At 38.3% G+C, this 19,409-nt stretch overlaps 2 long non-coding RNA genes across 2 annotated transcripts; both read right to left on the reverse strand.

Annotated features, from left to right (window-relative positions):
* Window positions 1–2,381: 2,381 nt before the first annotated feature.
* LOC309592159 lies at window positions 2,382–7,208 on the reverse strand. Its single transcript, XR_014228518.1, has 3 exons — window positions 7,034–7,208; window positions 6,250–6,374; window positions 2,382–3,882 (listed from the first exon to the last, which is right to left on the reverse strand). It is a non-coding gene; the product is annotated as an uncharacterized lncRNA (long non-coding RNA).
* A 4,385-nt stretch (window positions 7,209–11,593) lies between these two features.
* On the reverse strand, window positions 11,594–16,851 carry LOC309592158. The gene is made up of 5 exons (XR_014228517.1): window positions 16,704–16,851; window positions 15,459–15,616; window positions 12,670–12,811; window positions 12,438–12,475; window positions 11,594–11,802 (listed from the first exon to the last, which is right to left on the reverse strand). It is a non-coding gene; the product is annotated as an uncharacterized lncRNA (long non-coding RNA).
* Window positions 16,852–19,409: the final 2,558 nt, after the last annotated feature.

Below are 19,409 nucleotides of genomic sequence, written 5' to 3' on the forward strand. Positions count from 1 at the left end.
AAGCAGTTGTGCTGAGTTGAGAGCAGCCTGGAAGGCAGATGGGCAAAAGCAAGCCAGGATGGATGAATGCCATCAAAACTCCCTCCTGCATCTCCACTAGAGGGCTGTGATGGCCGGGGCTGGAGGGCTGGATGCACTGCGCTTGGCATAAAGAAAGCCTCAGTGCTGTTGGGCCAGATGGTATGAATCAACGCACAGGACTCTAAATATTATAAGCTACGTAAAATACCGAGCCTGTTTCCACAGTTATGATCTGATTCCTTAACAGGATTTAGCATTTGCAAGTAATACTAGTTAACATATGGCAAGGGAGCGTAAAGCTAGTGTTTTGAATTTTTGCTCTAAAATTGTAGGTTTATTAAGTGGACTAGCTCCACTGGGGAGACCTGTACCACCGTAAGCAAACAGCTCTTGCAGGAAACTACTGCAAGGGCTCTGACCATCAGCAGGGTAGGAGGGAAGGTAAACCTTACCCCAAGGCCCTATCTTGCTTTCCAGGCCTAGTGGCTAGTCTGAGGTTGCAAAGATAGGCTTCTTGAGGGGGCTGGATCATGGCTACTGATGGAGAACGATCAGGCCAGCTGTTGGACACAAGTGTCATAAGTCCTCTGCATTTTACTCCTTTTTCTGTTTGTTATGGCTTAGTGATTCTTAAATTTCCTTCTTGGGAAGACTGGTTGGAAGCCTTGGGCTAGGGATTGTATCAACATCTAATGTCTACCTAAAATGGTGATGCTCCCTAGTATTAAAAACCAAACATCACTTAAGTAAACACTGAAGTTGCAGAACAAAGTACAAGTGAAATTGTAACTATTAACATTACTAATTTATCTTGAAAAGTATTGCTTGAATTTCTACTGGCTAAACCAAGAATACTTTGTAAGGCAGAGGAGAAAGCTGGGAGCCTTATATAATTGTTCCTCTGGAATAATTGCTAAAGTAGGAAGTGTATGTTGTGGTGTTACAGAAAGAAAATTTTAGATTTTGAAAGTGGTCCAGATAAATATCTCTAATGCAGAGATGCTTTCTTTTATGCTAATGGCCCTCCTAGCAGGGAATATGAATTCTCAAGTTTTCCAGTGAAGATATTGCTGGGGAAACAGCACTTGCTTGCCTAATACGTGAAATTGCTCAAATGCAGAAATAATTCAGTTCATAAGCAGATGAACAGTGTGCCTCAAATATACCCGGGTGCATCTAAGATTACCTCTTTTAAATACTCTGGCTAATTTGTTGTTAAAACATACGTGAGAAAAGATCTGGTGTTATCTGGCATTTAGCATTTCACCAACTTTTTTAACCAAACCCAGATTTTGTGGTTTTGCATGCCTTTTCATAGAAGATCAATGGTAATTGCTGAAGGCGCACGTAAGATGCTAGTATGAAATCAAAAGTAAGTAGAGAACTCTTACATTTCTGCTTAATGTTGAGTTTCTTTTCTTAAAGGGATGAACCTCACTAGTGAAGTGAAAATGGAAAGTAAACACTGTTAAACCAGTGCATCGTCAAGATATGTATTGACTGTCGTGAAGTAAGTCTAGCTTCTTGCAAAAAAAAAAAAAAAAATCTGGGCAACAAACACTTCGGAAGCTGATAGAACTGTATGTAACTACACAGGAAACTGGTTCCTCTTTGTGAAAATTAATGCTACATCCTAATTCAGCATAGGTTACGTTTTGTTTTCTTGAAGCTTACGAAAATATGGTGCGCTTCTAAGTTCTTGCTTTTTGCCTTTCAGTTTTGAAGCAATGCAAGTTCATCAGCAGCAAAAGGTCCTCATAAACTATTTAAAAGGAATGGTATCAGAGCAAGAGTGTTTCTTGATCAGTCGCATGGAACAGTTTGATTAATCTTAACAAAATAATCATTTAATCAAACCAAACTTTAAAGCAAAACAAGAAAATACACCTAATAGAAAGCTTACTGTTTTGAAAGCAAAATGAGCAGTTTAATAATATTTGCTCTCTATATTATAAGGCCATCTTGCCATCTCCAGTAGTTACTGCATTTTTTTTGTACTCCAGAATTCTGGCAGGTCTGGAAGAGTACACAAGATTAATACAGGTTTCCTCCAGCTGCTGTGTATTACCTTATTCTGTTGTGTAAGCTGCCTGAACCCAAATACATTTAATTACCAGCCACGATAGGTACAAATTCTTTAAGTGTAGTCTTCTGCATGCTGTTGTACATGCATACCTGTTGATTGCTAAAAAGCACAATGATACTACCTCCGTATTTAAACTAGTTTTAACTGTATTTCCCTGCCAAGCATTAACTAACCTACACATCCAGAAATGATAATGGGGTACTGACAAGTCTTGAAACTGATACAGAAGAGTGGTAAGTGAAATGCCCCATTCTTCCCTGAATTTATCTAAGGATTTTCCATTTTGGATGCTCTTTTAGAGCTGAAGTGGGCCTTTGTAAAGAAGATGGCATTTCCTAACTCTGAAGACTTTTTCCTCATTTAAAAGGCTCTGACTTCAGCTTGAAGGAAATGACTACAGTTTGCCTGAATTCATACTTAAAAATGAGCAGTTTGGCACTTCTGTAGCTTGTACCATTTCTGACTGCAACAGATGTGATTCTTAAAGTCTTAATCTGGCGTTTTATTCTTTAGACTCAGCTGGGCTGAACTGCACCCTGTTTGGTTTCCCCTAAAACCCAGCCAGTCTATTGGGACAAAACTGTAGCGATTGCAACACATTAGCAAGTTGAGGGCTTAGAGTTCTTTCTCCCTCTTAACTGCATACATATTTCTTTTATTAAGAGGTCTCATCTCCAATAGCTCTGCAAGTCTTTGACATTGGCACCTCAGACTGAAAAAATCCCCCAGGTTTCATATAAAAGCCCAACTTGCTTTAAATGCTGCAATCTAACCTAGACCTTTTTTCCCTATACATACCTGAATCTAACAGAGCAATGATAAAAGCTCTTGCAAATCGTGAAGATACTTTATGATATTAGGTAATATGTCTGAAGTTCTCCTATTGTATATTTCAAAGCTAATACTATCTTGGTAGCTATTGCTTGCTGAAGCCTGTTTTAAACTCAAATGACGGATGTATTAGTCCTGAAAGGCAGCCTATTTACTCTGTGAGTCTCAGCAACATATCAGGGGCAAAGAAAAAGCAACTTGCTTAAGCTATAGCTTAGAAGTAGCATATCTTCCTTTGTCAGGACTATCAACCCTGGCTAGTCTGCGGAGGAGACTTGAGGCAGGCCAAGTATGGTTTGACCTGTGGAATGTCACAGACCAGACAAATTAACTGAGATGTACGTTGGGAAGGTCTGCACTAGACCAGTCAGATGAGGTTAGGAAAGTAGTGGTGCTTGCTGTTTTGTGAGAGTTTCCTATAGAAGCCTAACTCAAGAAAGGTTGAAAACCTTGAATAGAGATGTGTATCTCCCTGCAATTCAGAGTAAAGCATCTGTTCTTGAAGATGTGCACTTCTTATCCTATTTACCTCACCTCTCAAAAGCTCTTTTGAGCTACTTTAAGCAGTTTCCTTGACCAGGATGGCTTTCTGAATCCTATTCACAGTGCGTAGCTTTTCTTGGACACAGTGAACAATTATGTCTCTGAATAGCTGTCTTTAAGAGATCCAAGATGGGCCTTATGTCTTTAATCATTGGACAGTCTAGTTTTCTTCAGGTTCTTCCTGGCTGCTAGCGGATACTTCTCCAAAGAAGCCTTTTTTTCAGTGGAATGGATGGTTGGTTTTGCATCTGGTCCTCTCAAGATGATGAGCAGGGCTGTCACTCAAACCCACAAGAATTGTTTTTTTTTCTGCCCAGTGCTAGTTAGGTAAGACATTTTGCTGTCAGTGGTAAAACCAGATGTTACTGTGCAACTGATCAAGTCCCACAGACTTACATATCCTAGAAAGAAAAATATGTTTATTTTTTAGTATTATCGTGCCTCTTTTATAATACATGCCATGAAAGAGTTGAAAAAGTTTGAAATCCTCTCTTTTATGCCCATTTTCTGATTACCCTGCAGTCTTTGGAACAGCTTGAGGATTATGGATTTCCACTACAGCTGGCCAGTACAGAGTTCTATTTAGTGAAAATTCTGGCAGATTTTTCATTAAATGAAGCTGTCATTTGCATTTGAATCCAAGTCTCTTCTCAAGATCAAGCTCATATTGCATCTGAATCCTTTCTGATTTTTGGTTGGGGTAGGGTAAGAGTTCTAAAAGCTTCTTTTGACAAATTTTGCATTTTTTTTTTTCCACCTATTCCTGCATTCCTTTGGTTTACTAGGTAGGGCAAGTGCAGTTTTAAGTAAGTCAGCGATGTTTTTAACTGCAAGTATTAGACTGGACTGCATCTCTGCTCTGCTGCAACTGTGTTCTAGCAGAACATTACTGACTATAGCATGGCCAATTTTGTAGTTCTCAGAGATGCACTTCAGGCATTGCATGCTTCTTTTTTCCTTAAATATACATCAAGGAAGTTATAAGTAGAATACACACAGATTCAAACTGTAATTACTTCTCCTGTTCCAAAGGCCTGTTTTCCAGTGTAAGGATTAGCGCTTAGTGGGCACATACATACATAGAAAATAAAATCCTCCCCAAAGTTTTGCTTCTGCATACTTAGAGAGTACCTCCACTGAAAATGGTAAAACTGGTGAATGAATTTCACTACAGTGATTAGCTGGACACATTAAGACTAGTAGGAAGTTACAGCTTATAGTTGGAGGAGTGGGGGGAAGCAACTGGGGTATTTCTGTGGTTGAATGTAGTATGAGTTAAGAAGCCTAAAAGGAAACTTTCATCTCCTGCTGAGAAACAGAATAAAATAAGAAGAATTCTAGAACCTTTGAGAATAACTTTCAGTAGAGAAATTAGGATAAAATCCTGTCCCAATTTAAATAAAATTCTGTTGAGCAGGGTTCTACCCAGCATACAGATTTCCAGCTTCCTTTGACTAAAACCTAAAAAAAGATTAAAGCTCCATGGCAACTGCTATCTTAACTCCTGACAGCCATAGTATAAATTACATCTTGGAAAAACCTAATACTGAAAGTTTTATTTAGGTCACCAGTCAGGCTAGGAAATGGTAGGCTTATAGATACCACCCCAAACTTCATTTTGCCCCTGCATAGGTCTCAGTGAGGCAGAGATTTTTGTGGGAGGCAAACTGGATGCTATATAATTATATGCAGTATGAATTTAAAAATCTGACAGGTTTTAAGTGTGTAAATTTGTTTCGTACTTTTGGGGGAAAAGACTGCAATTTACTTGCAACTGTAACCTTCCAGTGAGGAACAGCACAAGGTTCATCTGGGAGGCAGCAGCCCAGACAGGTACTATGTGAGGTTACCACAGTAGCTGCATTTGCTGGCAGTGGAGGAACAGTATTGGTTGTTTTTTGGGTTTTGTTCGGGTTTTGGTTTTTTTTTTTTTTTTTTTTTTTTTTTTTTTAATGGAGAGGGGAGGGAGATGGACAGAGGTTGTGTAATTAATTCATTTGCCCACAGGTGCCCCAGCATTCATACTTGTGCCATGGAAGCTACGTGTCCCTTTCAGGTTTTTATGGAGATACTGCTTTATTGCTGTTTGAGGTTAACATCGAATAGGTTATTATTTTAAGTGGTGGAAACGAATATACGTGGACATTAGCAGTCTGGAGTAAAGAGAACCTGTGGTAAAAAACAACAACAAAACCCCCCAAATTCCTGCTATTTGCATGAAGGTTATCTGGTACTGTTATTTCCGTAGTTCTGCTTTCTTGTTCTTTGACTATTTTTGACCCTGTCCTCTCCAGAATACGTGCTTTTCAGGCCTTGAAGAATGCCTTTAATTGTTGTCTGAGGAACACTTTATCGGAGCTATTAAAATAGCCTGGTGCCCGAGACAGGGAGGGATTGGTAACTGGGATCATCGATCCTGCTCTCCAGTGCAGGGACAAAAAGGGGGGCTGCATGCTCCCTAGTCTGTCAGCTGCTGCTGGGCAGACACAGAATTCTTCCGAGGCTCCTTTTGACCTCATCAGATAGCAAAGTTTAAGTCCTCAATACCCCATTTAAAAGGAGAAAGTACCCATCATTTCTCAAACAAAAATAAAACCAAGATAATATCAAAACCATGCTAGAGTTGCAGCCCACTATATACCTACATTATTGCCCACTTAGAAACTTTGCCTTGTAAATGTTTAACACTAACATGCCGTCTATTACTGGAGAAGGATGAGAAATAAAATTGTAGAAGCATTACCAGTATAATAATGAGTTTTACAGACCTGCAAGTAGGACTGCTTTTGCCCTTTCCTCCAGCAGCTGGAGTTTGCTGATCACAGTATGATGTACACCTTCATAACCTGGAATAATGGCATGCTGGTGTTCAAATGGATCCCAAACTTTTATCCTGTGAACAGATAACAAAAACATACTCAAATACATATAGATAGTAAATTCTGTAAAAAAAAAAAAAACCTAAATAATGTTGTTTGTTTTTTTTTTTTCTCCCAAGGTGTAATATTGAGATGCTAACAAACAATTGAACACAGTGAGTTGTGTAAGTTAACCAATAGAGCTGGGACACGGGATGCAAGATAATCTCACTATTAAATGGCTTTTGGGAAACTTTTTAAGGAGTTTAAGAAACAGTAAATTACTTGGATTTCTGAGAATCAGTTAGATCATTGGAATTTCTGCATCAGTGAAGAACTCTTCATATTAATTTCATAATGTTGGAAATGTTGAATAATAATTGAAATCATACAGAAACAGACCATTGAGCATTTTCTAAACGAAAATACATACTTGGTTGGCTATGATTTTCAATGCAGAAATCTCTAATCTACTGACAGTATACACCGGAGTGGCAAATTCATCTATGTTATGATTACATTTTATTTAGCAATAGAAGGTAAGAATAATTTTGAGTCTTTCCCCTCTTCCAGTATTAAAATATTTGTAGTAAACTGTGAAGGTACTTCTGGATGATTTTGTGTAAAGAACATTGCAGTAAAATTTGTGATTATCATAGCAGAGCTATTCTAAACTCGACTTCACAAGACATACCTCCCCATTCCCAAAGCGCTGCCGGATCAGGTAAGTTAACGGAGTACGTGTTCATTCTTACGCCTGTGCAGCAGCTGGCCCTGCTTGCCGTGGGGAGCGTACTTAACGCGTCAGCTGATGAAGCTTTACAAGCCACAAGGCTTGTCTTCCTGTAAACATGCTACGCGCTTTTGAAACCTGCTTGAGGATAAAATATTATACTTCCTTGAAAAGTGACATTTTAAGTATTTAAGTTTTTCTTTAGAGAAAGCCTGAGTGTTTTGTCACTCGCTTGTGGCTGTTGCCACGGAGACAGAATTGGTTTGGGGGAAGCAGGTCAGACGTAAGTCTCGTATTTAATAAATTTTTTTTTGCTAACACCTCTCTCTCTTGTATTTAATGACTTGTCATCTGTACTTGCTGGCATGAGGTACAACAGCAGAGAAGAAAGCACCCACAGATTTCAAAGGCTTGACTTTGCGGAGTGCACCAGAGTAACTGAACTGCAGCTTCAGTAACTGCCTGTAACTGTAAAAGGCTCTTAAAACTTAGGAGACTTAAATGAACTGAGAAGAAATTTAAAACTTTTCTTAATAATTCAAATCATGCAAGTCCCTCACAGGGACTGTAACCAGAAACATTCCTGCATCTATTCTGTCTCTGGATGAAGGATTTAAGAATAAATAAATAAATAAATAAACAAACCCTGATATTTTGGAATACAGCCTCTAGGCAGAATTTTATTCAAAAAACTCAGTAGGAAAAAGATGTTATTAAATTAAGATCATGTTAGTATGCTTGCCAAAACAACAGGTCATTTGATAAGGCTCCTTCTTGAACCTTATGGCCAAAGTAACTCCGCATATAACGATATATAAAATGTGCCCAGATTATAGTCCTAGTTCTCCTCCTCACTAAATTAAGCTCAGCTTCTAAATGGAATTATCCGATGAATATAAAAATGACATACTTCCGTTCAATTCTTTATAGCTGAAGCTAAGTTCTTTAGGCTTTCAAACACCTTTTATTTTCCCACTGGTATTATTTTCTAACAGCTTGCGACTTTCCTCCCTGCCCGCTTCTCCAAAGGTGTTGTGCAAACATGCTCTTCAGCAGATGCTTCATCTCCTATTCAACAGCCTGAATAACTGATAAGACCGAGGTCCAATTTTAAATTGTGGCCTTGGCAAAATATGGAATCTGCACAAAGCAGGTTCTGTCTCTGTTCAAAAGCTGGCTCTATTAAAAAAATTTAGAAAGCCCTGAACACGTAATGATGTTGAAACTGTTTATTTTTGCCTTGCATAGCAAAAATGAGGAGAGACACTGGGTACAAGCTCCTGAACTAAAGCCAATCATGCAAATACTGACTAATGAGATGGCACTAAGCTCGTTCCTGTAAGATGCTGCCTGTGTTTTCAGCAAAATGCCCGAGTTTCTACTGAAGGCTTAAGTGCATCAACTGAAGGCATCTAACTGAGATACCCTAGTTGAAGTCATCTAACTCAAGGCTCTAAAACATGGCTAACCTTCTGCCGAGTCAGGGTTCTTAACACTCCATGGGAAGTAACTGAAGCAATAACTGTGGTATTGCTGTTTCTGCCATGCTTTTGAACCATGTAGGAAGATATAATATTTAATGCAGTGTCATGAGTTTCAGTTGAAGATAGTGCTGATATAAACAACTCCATTAAAATAGACTGTATAATAGCTTTGGCATAGTTTCATTTCAGAGTATCATTTCAAACTCATCTCTGCTTAAACCTTAAAGCCCATTAGATATCACCATGTGTGCTGTTATTCTTGGAAAGATCATGAAACAGCATAACTATAGAGGCTGACTAGACTTCAAATAGCTCTAAATAAATGGCATGCATAGCTTCTCTCAGTTGTCTCTTATTGCTACTGTCTAAGCCTTAAAAACACTAAGTTTCTTCTAAGTCTTATTTTGATAGGAATATGGACACTGGAATCCTGTCACCTTCTACTCAAATCTCACTGGGTAGTTGGGGATGGCTGGCTGCCTTTATCACTAAATTCTTCCTAGATCACTTTATTGTGTTCGATGCTTGGGCTTCTAAATTGTACCTTCTTCAGCCCAGAGTTTCCCTGTGTTGTTTATGTCGCTGTGATTAGATTTTTACTCCAGAGTGGAATGATCGTCTACTTCAGCTGGGAAAAGAGGGGGCCATTCACAAATAGTCATACTTAAAACCTGAGTCCCATATAAAGAGAGCACTGCTTTATAAAGATGACGCACGACAAAGCCTAATTTCAAATAAATCATGCAACTCTTTAGTAATGATTGCCCAACGTTCCTGCTCATGTCCAGTTCAGAAGATCAGAATGTGTAAACAGAAAGTAACATATTTGTCATTCTAAACCATCCATTACCTGTCATTTGTCTCATTTCTTAAGCTAGCAAAAACCTGGCAAGATGACCAACCATAGTTTTATCGTACTTGGTGAAAGGATGCAAGTGAGTGGAAGAAAATGATGTAAGAGTCATTTTGTTTGAAAAGATAACTCAAAGTAATTTTTTCAAACATGCAAAATCCTTGACTTATCAGCAGAAGCACAAAATCTATTAACTTATTCTCTGCATTTCATGAAATTATTTTATCAGCATTAGCCAGCTTCCTCATTTTTCCTTCCTGAGCAAGTGATTTGGTAGAGGAACTTGATGATTGTGGAGTGTACTATTCATGTAATAACAAAAGAGGAACATATTCAGGAGTTTACCCATTTTCCATCATGACTCCAAAACCAATTCTACTGGCATCATCTGTAATTCTCAAGCAGTACACATCTCGCTCATTTTTCAGTAATTTTTAAATCTAAAATTTAGAAAAATAGTCATTTTAAGTAGCTGTCAGATTAATACCTCTACTATTAATTTGATATTAGTCTTAAGGAATAGCACTTTAATGATTATTTAATATAGTATAATAACCAATCACAATAAAAAAAATAGGATTTGGAAAGGAGTATGATCAACATGTCACTAATTTTGCACGATTGCAAAAAAAAACCCCCAAATCTTGTGAGATGAATAAATAGGAATGCTGTTTTAAGACATACTAAAGTAATTATATGCTATTCAGTTTTGGAAACCACACTTAAGGGTGGAGGGAGTTGAAATAAGCAACAAGATAGAGAAGAGGTGTAAAAGACAATGACTTCTAACAAAAAAATAGAACAAAGCGTAGAAACAAGAGGACTGACATCGGTAGTCCTCAGTAATGTGAAAGTTTGCTTCCAAGAGGAAAGGGACAATCTGTCTAAGTGAAAAGGACAATAATTAATGTCCTTCGGATGGAGCACTGAAGGTTTAAATAAGACACTAGGGAGAAAACAAAACAAAGAACTGTCCAACCCTATTGACAGTAAAGCACTGGAATATATTACTTTGGAAAGTAAAGATCTCCAGTGACGAGAATACTACCAGACAGGCTAGACAATCATGCCAGCATTGGTTTAATTATAACTGATCCTGCTCTTGGGCAGGGGAAATGGATTGTATCAGCCGTTCTTGAGATGTGGGAAGGCACTGACATATCCTTGGAGGCACAGACAAAGCTCCAGGAGAATTTAATCTGATATTTCTCCTTCTTCCTACCTTTTCCCCTGAAAGTTCTCTCTGAAAATCACTTGAAGAATGTAGTATTTACTCTCAGCCAGCAGAGCCATCAGGTCCACTCTACCTAAGGGCACATTCTGAGCATTGCCAGTGGCCAGCTGGGTGGGCACTTGTTGCTTGTTCCTTGCATTCCCCTGGCAAAAGTGAGCTCAGCTGTGTTGAAGGGTACGCTACCACAGCGGCACAAAGTACGTGGGGAAGGCTGACCTTTCTCTTCCCAGTGAAATCCAGATACACAACTGAGGAACATTTAAAGGCATAGGATGTGAGGAATGGTGCAGTTTCCCAGGGGCATCGAGACTAGGATCAGGGAGAGGAAGCTTCTAATGATACCTGGCGATTCAGGCAATATCTGCAGAACACAGCTACCCAGGGACAAGATTCTAGCTGTTGTACAGAAGTACCACCTGTTTGCTGGAGTGAAAATAGGGATGTTTGTACATATGAAGGGTCTATCCTAGTACAGTAGAAAGATAGGCCCAATAATAATCAATGTCCGTACCGTTGAAATAAATGACCTCCTAAATGGATTTCCAGCTCTGCTTTCTACTTGTTGCATATGTAATTAATTAATAACAAAATAACTATATTCTCCACACTCATAGAAAATTTGATAGACGTTCAGGTATTTTAAGCAGTAAACCTGGATACTCTGCTTTGGTTTCTACCTATTCAAGAAACACTGGAATAATGTTTCACATTATTTTCTTTGATAAGTGCTAATTTTTGGTGGAGGGGACTGGCAAAATGAGTACATGAATTTTTAGCAGCTAGAGAACACGTTCAGTAAGTAATCCTTACTTTGCTGATCATTTCTGAGAAGTTTCATGCAAATATTCACCATCCGATCTCTTGGTTATTTTTATAAATACCACATCTAGCAGTCACTTTTCAACACGAAAAGTGCATTTAAGCTTACAAAAAATAATACCTACAGTATTCCACAGTATGATATAGTCTATTTTCTCTCCTTCAGTGTAGCTGGGAAGCACCAAATAGTGGCCAATGTAGATCGAGGCAGTAGTGTGTAGAAAGAAGAGGGATGTGCTGGTTTCAGGAAGATGGGAGTTGGCAGAAGGTTTGCAAATTGAACTCAGAGAGATGGTGCGTGTGTTATAAACACACTGTGGCCTAGGGAGCAGGAGATCACCTGGCAAGTCAGTCATAAGGTCAAGAACTTTTCTGCAGATTTATGTCAGCACTTTTCTTTTTTAGCTCATTTATATCTAATAAAAAATATGTACCCTTTTCTCAATCTTAGCATATTTATTTATATAAGTAGTTAAGTGGCATTGGTGTTGGTCAATGAACCTTAAAACTAAATGGACTTCTAGGCATAAGTCCTTTCACATAGACACATAAATTATTGTATATGTACGCATATGCACTTGTAATAACTTCTCCAGCTGACCTGTCTGTTGACCCAATGCAGTGATGACTGAGAAAAATCAAGGTAAATCATGTCAAATGAACATAGGGCTGAGACTATCATCTACAGTAAGTCAGATGGGAAACTGTTCATAGTAAAGCCAAACACAGCCCACCAGTGATACTTTATATATGCAGATGACAGTAAATAGCAAAGATTATTAATAAACTTTGCAAACTTGTGAAAAAAAGGAATTATGGTTACAACACAACGAAACTGTAAAATTCTTATTACAATTTGAAATCTGATCTTTAGGAAGAAAAACTATAGAACTTCCAGTTAGAAAATTAATCATCTGTGTAAATTAGGCAATCAAAAGGTGGACTTAATTATGAGTATGACCCCAGAACACTTACCTATTCGAGACCTTCCTGATACTAGATCATAATGGAAACTATGGAGTGAAAACAAGATAGAAATAAGTGACATAATAATAATAAAAAAAAAAAAAAGTAATGCAAAATGGGACAAAATAGCTTCTCAGCATTCTAACAGTTGTTACATAACATATCCATCAGTAAGCAGAACAATATTTTGAGATTTGAGAGAAACTGTACAAACATGATACATTAGGATGTTGTTTCTCACCTTTTCATCTCCCGTGAGCAAGTACTGATCAATGGCATTACGTTTTTCACTAGTAAGTTCCTTTTTTCCCATTTCTTGTTTTACCTTCTTCTCCAATCTCCTTTCCTAATTTCCTTGCACCTTTCCCATAGGGTCCAAAGTTCTGAAAAAAATATTAAATATTAACATCTGTCACCTGATACAACTTTTTGATTACATTCATTGAAGCAAAATTCCTCAGAAAGAAGGATGCACAATTTACTTAATAGATGATCACCACAATTTTAAGGCTTCTGGAAGACCTGCTTCCTTCTCATCTTTTGTATATTGTAAGCAGGTGGTCACAGACTGCACCTTAAATAACTACTGTGAACAGCAATGGTAGATTCAAGATAAATTCCTTGCATTTACTCAGGAGTCAAAATAGGCTGTCTGCAATTCCAGACTTTAAAAGATGAATGGAAAGTAGTGAGGAAAACTGTCAGTATGCTTACCTTCCATTCACCCAGGACTGTCTCGCCAGTGGACAAAACTTACAGGTTACAGATGGAGAAAAGGTTGGAAAAAACTGGTTTAGATTGATGTCTAGAGAGATAGTAATGCTACTTAAATAGTATTTAAGTGAGCATAGTTACAAATCCTCCTTCCCCCTTCTCAGGCAGCTAGGGTCACTAATTCTTGCAGCTGAAGGAATATAACAATTGTACATCAGTCTGGTCTTCATCTCTTTGATCTCCCTGCTTCAAGACAAGGACAATCTGGCTTTAAGGAAGGTTACAATGACCTCATTTATTTATTCCAATAATTCATATTTCAGTGCAAATCCATGGCCTGGACAAACGATGTTTCAGCTCCACCTCTGCAGTGGCAGAGAAGTTAAAGCTGTCACCTGTTGCTCCCTTGCTCGTTCTGCTTTTGAGTGGAGTCTCCATGTACAGGTCCCTGGTGGCCTTTGACAGAAGATGGCCTGCCAGAACAGGTTGCTCAGGAGTTTTCTTTGTATTCTGGCTCACCCAACCCTTTACAAACCCAGTCTCTAAATTCCCAATGACAAAAAGGTCCCTGGCAAAACATCAGGATTCTTTGATATCACATGAACCATGTTCTGGGAACAGCACCAAAAGATCTTATCCAAATATTTCTCACAGACCTCACAAACGCTAGGGAAAACCAACTCAGTCCAACAGGCACAGGGAAGAACAAGTTGGATCTTTCTGCTCCAGTGAGGTCTTTATTACTGTTAGAGGGTTTTATCCCCAGAAAGTGACTTATTTTGTCTTCCTTAATTTCTGGAAAAGGCAGCCCTAGCTCACAGCTCAGCTCCCACAGTAGCTTTGAAACCAAGAAGTACAGCTGACCTTAACCAGACCTAAAGTTTCCACTCAGATACACAATATACTGTAAAGAATTGCTTATTTTCAGATTTTAACTTTATTTAGAGATACTTCCATGAGTACATGATGGATTTTAAGAGAATGCCCTTTATGCTAATGCCTATTGTGACACAAGAAAATAAAAAAAAATTAAGATGGTTGACTGAACAATCATTCTGTTTCAAAGTATTTAGCAGTTAGTTGTACAGGGCATGAACATATGATTTGTTCTATATGTAAAACGTTGTGGATGATGCAGTCAGTGCCAGAGACAAACTCTTACCTATTCTCAGAGAGGCCAAGCAGTAGCCCTCCCTCAAGAATCCTGTGCTCTTTATCTTGGCAAGGAACGATGTAATGACCTGACTGTTTCTTCACGTACTGCTTTTTCAAAAGGTCATAACTTAACAGAGTCTAGTAAAAATATTAAAAACCCCCACCTTGCCTGCTTTGTGTAATTAATTATCTAAGTAAATGTCTTGTTAGGTTTTAATTAGGTTTTACAGAAATGTGAAAAAAAAAATCCATACGCATGCACACCCCCCCAAACTTACTCTCTGAATAAGTTTGCATTTAGTACCTGAAAAATGAGGGTCAGAGAATCTGTAAGAGAGGCCAATCCCTTGTCTGTAAAGACAAAGAGTATTGTATCCCTCACCAGCACAATTTCAATGCTTTCTACAAGTCCCTTTTCCATTCTAACAGCATGGCATTTTGATTTTACTATGTTCCACACTGTAATCACTCCAGCACTGAGATTCCTGCATACAACATATCTCCAAGACAAAAAAAACCCAAAACACTCACCAATCTCTGACTAGTAATTATTCTGCCTACAGAGCTGTCCCTGTTATGTTTTAAAGTTTGAGGTGGCTTAGTTTATGAATCTTCTGAACACTCCCATGACAGTGATTTCCAGTTCCCCAGCATAGATATATATGTGTCCAGTTGCAACATAGGGCTGAGATCCTGGCCTCACTGAAACCAGTGGGAATCAGGAGTTCCCCTTTGGAGTTCTGAACATTCATCACTTAAAAAAAAAAAAAAAAAAAAAAAAAATTTCCTTCGTTTTTTTTGCTATAATTTGGCTGAGACACATTCTAAAAAAGTCTCCACATCAAGGCATGGCGAGGATGAGTCCTTTGGCTAACTATGTTCAACATGTTTTTAACTGGATGATTCCAGCAGTGCTCAGCATTGTGTTCATTTATGTTAGTTCTGAATCCAGCCCTTTGCAATGTGTAAACTACTTCAGAAACAGGCAAGGCAATTCAGGAAAAAAATTACAAAAATTAGTATATTTTGTCCGTTCTTTTCGGCCGAACCGCCTTTTAAAGGTTTCAGTCATGTTTTCAAATGCAACATCGTGCCTGTCATGTTGTCTTGTCTGCTACCTGCCCTAATCTGAAAGAAAGGGAATGTTTAAACATCGAATACCTGTGTATCTTGAACTTGCCTGGGACACTTCTGCATAGCCACAATGTCTCAAATTCCATTTGTGTTTTTTCCCTTGTTTGTAGTAACAGTCAAAAACTGGTCACTGATCTTTGCAGCCAAGTTCCACATTTGAAGGTAGTTCTCTCCACCACAAAAGGCTAAAGAAAGAAGTTCAGGACAAACACCTACATATTTAGGGTTAAATTGAAAAACAACAAAACAAAACAAAACCCAAAAAAACAGATTTGTAGCACAGGAATAGAATATTCTGCAATTAACACGTGTATCTGTGGTTGTTCTATTTGGACTATCTTGTGAGGTTGGCTGAACAGCCTATGTGAATTTTGCTGTCCACCTTTTTGGTAAGTACACAAAGGCCAGGTACACAAATGCCTGCACTGGTGATCATTTCACTTTCTAGTTGAAATACAGGGTGCTGATCACTATGTATAAAGCCTGCTCTGATCTGGCTTACAGAGAATGTAGAAACTAGGAAAATTTTCTCTCTGCAACTGTCTCACCACAACTGTGTTTGGAAGGAATATTTCCAGGTATCTTTTCCTGAGCTAAGCTGCACGGGATTTCAGGACTTGAGCATTTTTTAGAACAAGCCATTGTTTGACTGTAATGCCATCAATTATACATTTGAATGTTGTATTATTTACAAGAAGATATAAAATGTATATTCAATTATAGATCTTTGATAATAGTATTCAGTTCACTGATAAAGTATTGATATAGCAACAAAAGCTTGAATTCAGCACTGAAAATCATATCTTTGGTTTCCAGAATGTGGAGATTTTTAGGATTAGAGAGCACATTTCAGTGATAAGGAGCAATCATAACCTTTGGAACTTAATTTAAATTCTCTTAAAGTTCCACAAAATTCACATGAAATTTGGTTCAGATCTCTTGTATTCTCACAAGAATGAACACACTTGTTCACCACTTAAGCCTGTCTCCTTTGTCACACGATTGATTTCAGAGCACTCAGGTCACTGGGTACTCATTTTTTTAACCACACGGCACACCGTTTTTCATTGCAATCTTGTTACAGTTCATGTGAAACAGTAGGAAATCAAATAATGTACCATGGTAAAGTAGAAGAGATTATTGAAATAGAATATGGAATGACACTATTGATAGTTTGAGACTTCCATTTGCATGATCCTTTCAGAAATGAATCAATCCGAAGAAACAATTCTCCTTTATTTATCAAATGGCAACAGAAATGAAATCACTCACCTCTAAGATGAGCTGAAAGTAACTTGGCCTGTGGTCTTCAGATTCCAGAGTATTATCTCAGTGGTATTAGCGTCTGGAATATGGCTGAATGCCACGAGACGATAGTCCAGATGATTAATGAAGCAGGTGCAAATAAAGTCATTGCAGCAACCCTGAAGAGTGTGAGAGTAGGCAAAGGTGCTAACACCGAACAGTTCTACTTGCATAATAGCCTGCTGCCCTGTAAAGAACAGCAGAGCTGTTCATAGCAAGAGGGAGGTTTCTACTACACCACTACAGGCACTTTTAAAACAGCAATTGTTTTTAAATCTGTAACACTATCTGGAAAGAAAATGTGCTCTCTCAAGAATATTTTAGGGTCAAACTCACCTCAGTGTAAAGCACGGGCAGCCCTGCTGACCCTTCTGAAAGTAACAGAGTAATACAGAACTTGTTCTTGGAGTAGCTGCCAGGCATGATAGGATATAGGTACCAGAATCTGGAAGGTTTAATGGAGGTGTGAGAGAGCTGAAACCTCCTGCCTTCAGACAGAACACAGCTGTGTGAAAAAGTCAGGGGTAAAAATCCAGATTTTTAGGAGGAATTAGGCACCTAACGTTGCTGGAAGGCTACCAGTGTGATTTTCAAAAACTCCAGAAGAATTTAGAAAAGATGCTCTTGAAGACCTCACAGGCCACCCAAAAAATTAAAAAAATTGGGCACAACTTCCTTTTCTGGAGAAGCAAGAATATAGTTTCTATTCATTACCTAAAGATCACAAGGAAGTAGTCATTAGTTACAGCTTCTCCCTGAACAGCAGCCACAGAGTCTTGGCATATCAGCTTAACAACCACATCTCCTTTGCTAGCACTGAACACCATGGCTTCTTTTCTATTCCTGTACAAAAGAAGAGTCAATTAAAACAGAGAAAACATACCTGTAGCCTTATTCTGTCACACTACTAAATAAAACCTGAAGACTAAGTGCATGTACAAGGAAGACTGAATTGTTTCCAGATGTGTATGCACAACCCAGTGCAAGAGCTATACGACAACATCAGGTCTATACTGTCAGAATCAACTAGAAGAGCAACGTACAGAGTAAGCCCCAGATGCTCTGATGCAGCCTGATTTAGACTTTTTATACCAACTGTGACACGACTGGGCAGGGGAGGATTGGAAGGGCAATCTTGCTGCTCTGGCAGTGACAGTTCAGGAAGAAAAAACTATCAGATTGCCAAATACGCTAGTTAACTGCACATTTTAACGCTATAAAAGACTGTCATGTACAGTAGTTGGAATTTTTAATGTGGTTTGATTTTGCTTCTTTTGAACTATTTTGCCCCTGTCTCTGCCTGCACTGAATCTAGATGCAGCATACATTATGATGGTCATTACCACCTGCAAATCTAGCTGTTAAACCCATCAGACATACCAGCGATAAAACATGGGACTGAATAAAGACATCAACATACACTTTGGATGATTCTCTTCATAATCTCTTATGTATGGCCTATTGCTTCCTTCCTCTTTCATCAATTTCCTAACACTTTGTTTTGACTCCTTGCAGCTGGATTTGCCTTTGCAAACTATTTCTGTCTTTGATATAGAATATTTCCAGTGCCATTTGAAAATCAAATTAATGCGAGTGGCAGACACTGGACTTCTCCTAAACCTCATCATTCAAATCCTGTCAAACATACTGCATAATTACTTATGACTATCCTTTCCTACCATTGTATGCTATAGAAGTGGACTAGTCACCCTTAGAAAACCTGTAATTTTTTTACGTGACTACAATATTTACACAGCAAAGATGAATAGCGAACTCCCAGCTGATGCTGGGAGTAGGACACCAACTGAGAGAACACTCCTGCACTGCACTAGCACAAATCTTGTTCTCAGAAATTTCAGTTTGACAATCTCAACAAACATTGCATAAAGCTGCATGCTGGACTGGCGTATCAAACCAGGAAAGAATGCCCTTCAACTTATGTTTGGAAGAAGTACTTGAGTAGCAGTTTGTAAGTGGAAGATATAGTCGGTTGTTGAAGGGATGAGGGAATTCATACCTACAGAATGTACCGTTAGGATTAATCCCTTATGACATTTGGATTTGGATTATATAATGACAATACATCAATTATAGAGCAATGGAGTAAATATAAAGAAATTATTAACAGACCTGACTTTCACAAAAATATAATGATGGAAGACTGATATTCAGTTGAGTTATGAAGAGGAATTTTTTAATCCTAAATTCTCACTGGTGAACAATACTTCCTACTACTCTATAAGCACATAGAATACAATCTTTCACTGAATTTCTTGATATAAATATGGAGCAATCCCTGTGTATACAGTATCTGCTGAAGACGTGTATTTCATGCAGCAACTGGCATGAGTCCCTCAGATCAAAACCCTGAAATAATAATAAAAAAAGTATAGGTTAAAACACAGAGCTGAGTATATTTCCTGAGTGTGCAGCTGGCATATATTCCTTTCCCTTCCCTGACCTCAGAATAAAAGTATGAGGCAAAAAAATTCCGAGGGTAAGGGAAGTCAAATGTGAAAACAGAGAATATGAAAGTATCACCTCCACACAAAGCAAGAGAGAAAAATAAACTCAAACAAGAGAGAGAACTGAAACCAAGATGGAAATTACAGCAGGAATGAAGTACAGAGACAGAAGAAAAAAGCTGTCAGAAATAATTAGGAGGAGCGTAAA

Source organism: Platalea leucorodia (assembly GCF_965183815.1).
Source record: "Platalea leucorodia genome assembly, chromosome: 6".
NCBI classification, from domain to species: domain Eukaryota; kingdom Metazoa; phylum Chordata; class Aves; order Pelecaniformes; family Threskiornithidae; genus Platalea; species Platalea leucorodia.